The sequence below is a fragment of the Pundamilia nyererei genome, unplaced genomic scaffold (genome assembly GCF_000239375.1).
Source record: "Pundamilia nyererei isolate P.nyererei 1_Seehausen unplaced genomic scaffold, PunNye1.0 scaffold00001, whole genome shotgun sequence".
NCBI lineage: Eukaryota > Metazoa > Chordata > Actinopteri > Cichliformes > Cichlidae > Pundamilia > Pundamilia nyererei.
The window spans coordinates 3,796,852-3,804,697 of record NW_005187402.1 but is presented as its reverse complement, the minus strand read 5'-3'; positions in this window follow the sequence as shown (position 1 = coordinate 3,804,697).

The following is a 7,846-nucleotide window of genomic DNA, read 5'->3' as shown; positions in this document are numbered from 1 at the left end:
TTTTAATTTGTACCTGCTCATGATGTTTTTCCACGTGCAGCAGAAGGCTGTTTTCACACTACAGCTCAACCGATGTATCTGTGGGCCGATGTTATTGGCCTGTATTATGTATTTTCTGATATATAACAGCCAATAAATGAAAATAACAAAGAATAACAAGAAGAAATACACTCTAACCATGTTTCAAGTGTTGATGCTAAGCAGAGGGCACGGCAACTTCCTGGTTGTCAGCATGTCAGTTAGGAACACCACAAAAAACAACTATCTGCTCCAAGGAGAGTCGGGCGGGTTATGGAAACCTGTTTATGTTTTGTGTGTTGGAAAGAAAAAATAATCAACAAATATCAGTATCAGTCTGAAATATCGGTTAGGTTCTATTTCAAGTCCTGACAAACATAACAGAGTTTTTCCTGACTGAATTATTCTCTCCTTTTAATTCATTCACTGATCGTAATTCCCCGTGAATCACTAAGAAACTGGAGAAAACATAGACCTGAGAGCCAGATGTTTCCCTCGGGAGCTGGAGGAGACCAGACAGAGGTAAAAGACAGTCAGGTTATTAGTATGTGATGCACCGTGTAATAGTCTACCTGTACAAAGACTTACACTTTTTATGGTTTTTGTCTCCTTTTTGCATCACACACGCGACACGCTTTCATCGCCAGTTCCTCAAATAAAGCTGCCACATGCAGTGAGTATTTCTCTAACATGTTTAATCGTGTTTGTCCAAAACAGTGCATTGCATAAGGACTGGTAAATGAAACGTTAGTTCAAAAAATATTTTATCAGCATATTGACTGTAACAACCTGACAGGATGACAAACACTTCAAGTTGGAGTACAGTAATGTACAGTACCGCAGTACGTTGTTACCATTTAGATAAACTCACGGTGGCTTCACTATTACACAATACACACAGTTTCACAAGCCTGTTTCACTCATCTCATCCAGTGCGACTGAAATTTTGATCAAATATAAACACAATACGGTTCCGTTAGTCTTAATTATGAGCTTGACTGATTAAAGTGCTAAATTCTTACACAATGGGAGGGCGTTGTAGAAAATTACGAGTCCTTTGGTGCAGCAGGAAGCCGTGTTAAGGTAGTGTATAGAATATATGCCTTGTTCTATGCATTATTGCTTTTGTTTGTGGCTTATATAACGGTCTAAATATTGCTGTAATTGGTACTTCTGTTATTGAGTATTACCATAAATAATATTTAGAAATCATTGTTCCACATCACTGAGACCTGTGGGTGCATACAGCACCAGCAGATTAGAGGTGGATTTTTTAGGCTTTTTCATTTTCTGTGTTGTGACACACCAAACATTTGGAATCATGCTGTCCTTCTCCACCGGGAAGATTAATATCCGCCCAAATGACTCGCACGGGTGCTAGAAAGTATAATACAAATGAGAATGTATTATCCTATTAACTACCAAGGGCCTACATGTTAATTATCTTGGCCTGTGGTAGTCCAGAAACTGGGTTAAGTGAGACCTTATTACGAATGAAACACAGGCTGCATGAGCAGCGTGCTCAAAGGAATATGAGAAAAGATTATGATGAATAATCTTCACACCCAACAAAACAACGCACATTTCTATCAGTGCACAATCTGTAGTTGAAATCCATCCAACGAATGGAGATACTGATGTTGTGACGTACTTGTGGCATTATTTTTGGGTTGACCAAATAACCTGAGTCATATACCCAAATTCAGGACTTAACAAGTCAGTCAGTTGTTTTCCGGTTGCAAAGGTATTCTATTTACATCAAACAACCCGAGATGCCCACCCTGAATCGCTGCCTCCCCTTGACTGCAGGATTTGAAGGATTCTCATCTATGACGACAGATGAGTGATAAGAATAATAACACGGAGGGCAGACCTTCATTGTTATTATGCAAATCTCTAGAGAGTGGCTCATGAAATGAAATAAATGATTAGGCTGGTGGAATCAAACCACTCTCAGAGTGTGGCTTCTGCTGAGCACAGTGAAATGCTATCAGTACATCTCTCCCATTAGAATCACAGAAATTAGACACTAAAGCAAAACCAAATCCCCCTCTTTGTCCAGGCTGCACCTCGGCCCATCTAAAAGTACCATCTGTGTTCTGAAGTGAAGAAAATCATGGCACGCTGCTCCCTCTAGTGGATCATGTCAGGAATTAGACACAACCTATTACATGTCCAGGTCTCTTACTTTAATGTGTGAGTGCACGGTCCTTCATGAACTCGTTCAAATGAACCCAAAAGACTGTAAAACTTTTATACAATAATATTTCATGTTGATGCAAATAAGACAGAGATTCAACATGAAAAAAGGACGCTTTTTGACGTGCGCTTTAATTCCCAGGTTACTGCATTAAAGAGGACTCACAATAAACAGCCTTAAAGGTGAGCTGCAGACATGTTCATTTCCATATGATTGGAATATGTGAGGAGGAATTAAAGGTTCTTACAAGTTTCCACTTTCTGCTACCTTTTATCAAATGAATATTGTGATTTTCACTTCACTACAGTTATTTATTAGGGGGTGTTACAGTACAGCACAGTTACTAATGACTCAAACCCTTTCATTCTGAGCCCTTTCACGTTTCAAGGTTATATTATCGGCAAATCTTAATTCCTATCACGTGGCTCTGTTTAATTTAAATCAATACCTGAGAGGTCAGTCAAAAAGTTACAGATAAGAGAAATCTTTAAAAGTGCAAGAAAATAAGTGAAACCAGCTACAATAACAGTGCATCAATGTCAACCTAATAACATCATACAGTCTATGTTATTACATACCACACATGTGACCTTTGAACTATTGGAATTTTTTGTTAAATACATTTATAGTTTTATTCTGTAGAATATCAGTAAAGGATGCAAGTAGTACATTTATTTTGAAAATGATCTGCAATAGTCAAAAAAATTGGAAACGTATGGGGACAGAGCCAATCTTTCATTTGATTTCTGCGAGGAGTTAAAGTGTCCACATTCGTGAAAAGCGTCTCATCACTCTGCTGATTACTGTAACTTACTAACTCAGTAAGCACAGAGCTGCCTCATGCTCTGTGAGTTTGTGTAGGAAATAAAAGTGGGTTCAGTTGAGCCACTAGAGGGAGCGTGACGCCATGTTTTACCTCAAAAGTGCTCTGAAGTGACAATAAATATACTTTTTTGCCCAGTTAAACTGCACTGTGTGGTTTTTCAGGAAGCCTGGTGATGATCATTTGGGAGTGCTCACACTTTCCACAAACACTACGAGTAAACTCTGAAAGGGGCAAAGCGAGCTTGTTCGACTGTTGTCTAGCACTGCTCGTTTATGGGGAAAAAGATAAACCAACAACAACAGAAAATCCACAACCTGGCATCGGCTGCTCCATCAATCATGCACACATTTAGAAGCGCAGAGATACAGCATATTTACACTGACCATCAATCTGTTGCTGACTGGCTCCTCGTTGGTACATGGGGTGTGTGGGGGTTCTTATTGTTGTTTTTTATGAGGAGATGCATTTTGTAGCCTGTTGTGGCAAACAGAGAGGAATGGGGAGAGCATGAGAGCAGAGACCAACGGGGAGGTAATGATGGCAAAATCAATTTCACACTTGACTGCATTTAGGAGAGGTGAGTGGCGCCGGGCATCTTGATCTGTCCATCAGCCCGCGTGATTCTCGTTGCAGTGGCAGCATCATAACTCCTGTTAGACTAACCGAGGGCCAACAACCATGACTACATGGATGATATGGCTGTTAGAGCAAGAAACTAGGCACCTACTACATCACGACCCCCCCCCCCACACACACACACACACACACACTCACACACACCCTGTACATATGACATCTTTATCTGCAGGAGTGACGCTGAGCTCATCCGCCAACTGTTTAACCTCCAGTTTCTCCAACAAGAAGAAAATTAGGCCAAAAAGAACCATACATATATCTATCACGTGAGATTTTTCTGCTTCTTTTATGGAAATATAAAATGAGATCTTGTACATTATAATTATAGACTCTTCAAGATGAGTCACCTCTGTTCCTTCCTATTATGACGCTAACCTACACATTATTTATTTGCAAAAAGAATCTGCTAAAGCGCTTATTTATGGACGATAACTGTAATTTTCTGATATTTTCTAGACTTCTTCTGTGCACTTTTTAGCAACGTCATCGCCGAATGTCAGTTTTGTCCAGACGAGGCGCTCAATGACAAAACATCCCCTGCTTCACCTCTATCAGCCAGTTAGGGAACAGCAACAGCCGACAGCAGGGAGGACAATCTTCTGCTGTGGTGCTGTGTGTTATCAAGATAATGGTGTCCTTTGTCTATTCAAGGATTCAATTACCGGCAGATTCATCACCTCTAAAGGTCAGCAGAGGCTGAAACTGCACCAAGGTTCTGATCACACTGGAAGCACACTGGATTTCCTCTGTTCCTTTAACATGTTTGAAAGTTGCTTTCATGCATTAGAATGAAAATTCACTACGAGGGGAAAAAGTGTCAGACTGTTAGTGACTGAAATCAGACACTTCTATGCCAAACATGAATGTCCTCCCAGAGGGGCCACTTGATTTTGGTTAAAACAGCTGTGCAGTGGTGTATAGTGAATTTTCTCGAAGCTCAACCATTTGAAGACTGAGAAGATTTAAAGTTAAGAGAACAGCGTTTTTCATAGACTATGCAGGTGTAAGCCTGCAGCCAGTTAGTGACTGTTAGGCTTCATCTTTGATAATCCAAGTCACTAAACTGCACATCGACACTTTTTGATGGAATTTTATGACACATAATATAACTTGCTGTGTGGTCCAGACCATCCAGTAAGTTTCAGGTTTATTTTGTAATTTTTTTTTTATTATCATTTATATTATCTGTTTCTTGGGACTATCCATACTTTCTGCCACGTATCTGGATCTGCGGCTCCCTGCCCACTCCCCCAGTCGTGCTGTGCAACACTGCAAGTTTTGGTACTGATCCAATTACAAGTAATTAAAAAAAATATTTATTTAACACAAATCAGTGGACTGAACTTAGAGGATAGAAACTAATTATCGATCCTATTGAACTAGTATCAGTTCAATACCAGCAATAGTATCGATACTATTGATATTTGGATTGATAGTCCACCTCTATCCCTCTTCTCTTCTGAGGGTCACCAAGACTTTCCAAATCCAGCCGAGAGATGTTATCTCTTAAGCTTGTTGTGAATCTGCTCCATGGTCTTACGCTGCTGTGACAAAACCTCACCTAGGAGCTGCACAGTAGGCATCCTGGTCAGATGTTGAAGCACCTCAGCTGGCTCCTTTAGATTAGGAGCTCTACTCTGACCTCTTTCCAAATGACCAAGCTTCTCTTTATCAGCATGCTTGGATTAATGGTAGCTGACAACTTAGACCTCAATTCCTCCAAATATGATTATTACTTGTACAAAAACAGTACAAAAATGTGTCAGCACTAATACTAATATTGAGGGTCCAAATGTCTAAAAAGAAAACATTAGCACATATATATCATGTGTAGAAGCTAATAGCTGAGTTTAAACATTTCTGACTTGTGGAAATAAAGTTTTTTCATCACTTACCAAAGAGTTGAAAGTGATTATAGACACATAAAGTGTAAATATGAAGACGCTGCCAGCAGTTGATTAGCCTAGCACAATAACCAGACAGAGCTGGAAGCAGCTAGCCTGGCTAACGGACCTCCTAGCTTCTGTTTAGAGTAATTTAAAGAGTAGGTGCGAGGAAGTAGCAGCGTTTGGTTACCTTTTGGGGCCTTTCTACACATACTGTTGGAATTTATGTTTATATGTACGGCTAATATCTCATAAGTAGCGTCACTTATTTGTGTGTTGTCTTTGACGGCCCACAGTGTAACATAGTAAGACCCCCTTTACAAGAACAAGGTCATAAATCTGCTCTTATGGAACGCACCCTAGCTCCGTCTTTATGCAGGTCTGACCGGAGGATAAGAGGTGGTTGTCATGGTAACGGTAGTGTTGCTAGCAGAAGGCTGAAGTGCACAGAAAGCTGCAGAAGAAGAAACGTAAGTACTGGATCTCAGTCACACAAGGAGAACTTTTGACCTTTCACCTTAGTGTCCTGTTTATCACACATAATAAAAAGCATTCACTGTCTGGGTGTGGGGCTCTTTGTTCGTTTGGGTCTCCTGAGCGAGCAGAGAGACACTGCAGCCATTTTTTTTAAAAACTTGAATCCTTAATTGCTAAATAAATTTAAGAAAATGCACTTTGAGCATATTTGTCTTCTCTCTCTCTCAAAATGAACCCAACACAGTTGTTTTGATAACTAGCCTTTTCTGTCCATTTTGGCCTTTTGTCCACATTTTATGTCACTGAAAACAGAGTTTTCTGAAACTTGGTGTTTGCCTTTTATTAACTCTTACATCAGACTGTGTGCTGTGTTGCTTGCATGACAAAATATTATTGCTTTATCTTTTTATGCACGTTTAGATGCTAACACATGCAAAGAACTCACGCTCCTGTGTTTTTAGAAAGACAGAGATTTCTACATTCCACATTCAGTTAAAACATTTCTGTTATGCCCATCTTTGTTCACCTAATAAAGTTGTTCCATTAAAGATTCTGATTGGCCAGTATTTGTTATTGTTTTCAGCATTTTCATGTAGATGTACAATATTTTCAAATCAATGCTTGTATGCACAGATTTTTTTAAATGAAGGCAGAAAATCTCTATTTTAAAAAACAATACTTAAGCAAGTGTTGAAGTAGCCAGCGTGTAGATTAAGATGAGCTCAAGTTCTGAGTTAAGGCCATTACGCCTCGAGTGCGTTGCAAAGAAGCAAGTTTGGATCAGAAAACAGAATTTTTCTGATCCAAACTTGTCGTGTTACACAGATACACACCAAAAGCATTTTTGCAGAAAATGAATTTTTTTAAAAACTTGAAGATGACATCATCAAGCCGTTGCATGTTTTAAACTACGAGCACGCTTGTTGTTTATTTGGATCTGAAAAATTTAGCTCGGTTTAAAAAAAAAGCCCCAAATTTGTCATGCAAACTCGGTCAGTGCGAATGGCTGCATTAAAAATAGATGAGCCCGAAAAATATTTTCAAGGCACGAAACATTAGCTTGAATTTTACATGTCCGGTGTGTAAAGGGCTTCACTCCTCGCTATTATGACCACTGTTTTCAAAGTGTTTATTTGTCAGCACATCTAATTCTGAATTTATAAATGAATCCCAACAGCCTCTGCTGACTTGAAGCATCTTTGACTTTTTGATACTGCAGTGTTTTTACAGGATCACTTCAAAACATCTGGTTTCAGGATATGAGATGAAGCGACTAAAATAAATTTCAGCCTGAGTACATGGGGGCTCTACACGAAGATGCCAGCATCTCGAAGCATTTAAGACCTGAACTGAAATAAAAACCGAGTAGAGGCCAATATTACTCATGAAAATAATCTTAACTAAGATTCTTTGCACATTTTCCCATTAATTCAGAACGACAGGAGAATTTATTAAGACCCTCCCCATACAATGTGAAAACTGCTCTAAAACTCATTCTTCTCTATGGCTCGCACACACCACAGCACAAGCGCACCTATGTGAAAAGGCCTTTACACTTCCAAAGATATGCACTCTTTCAGTACAATCGTTTTCTGGTTGGTAATAAACTGCAGCTGAAGTAAATTAGGTGCAAACTAATTCCCCCTTATGGAAAATGACTCGTCATATCTTTAAACTGATCTGACACAACCGATAAACATCAACCACATCCATAACTTAATGTGGTCTAAATCACTAATATCTTTCAACCAGGGCAACATCAATGTTTCAGCAATTATCAGTGCAAACACTAATAAATTCCAT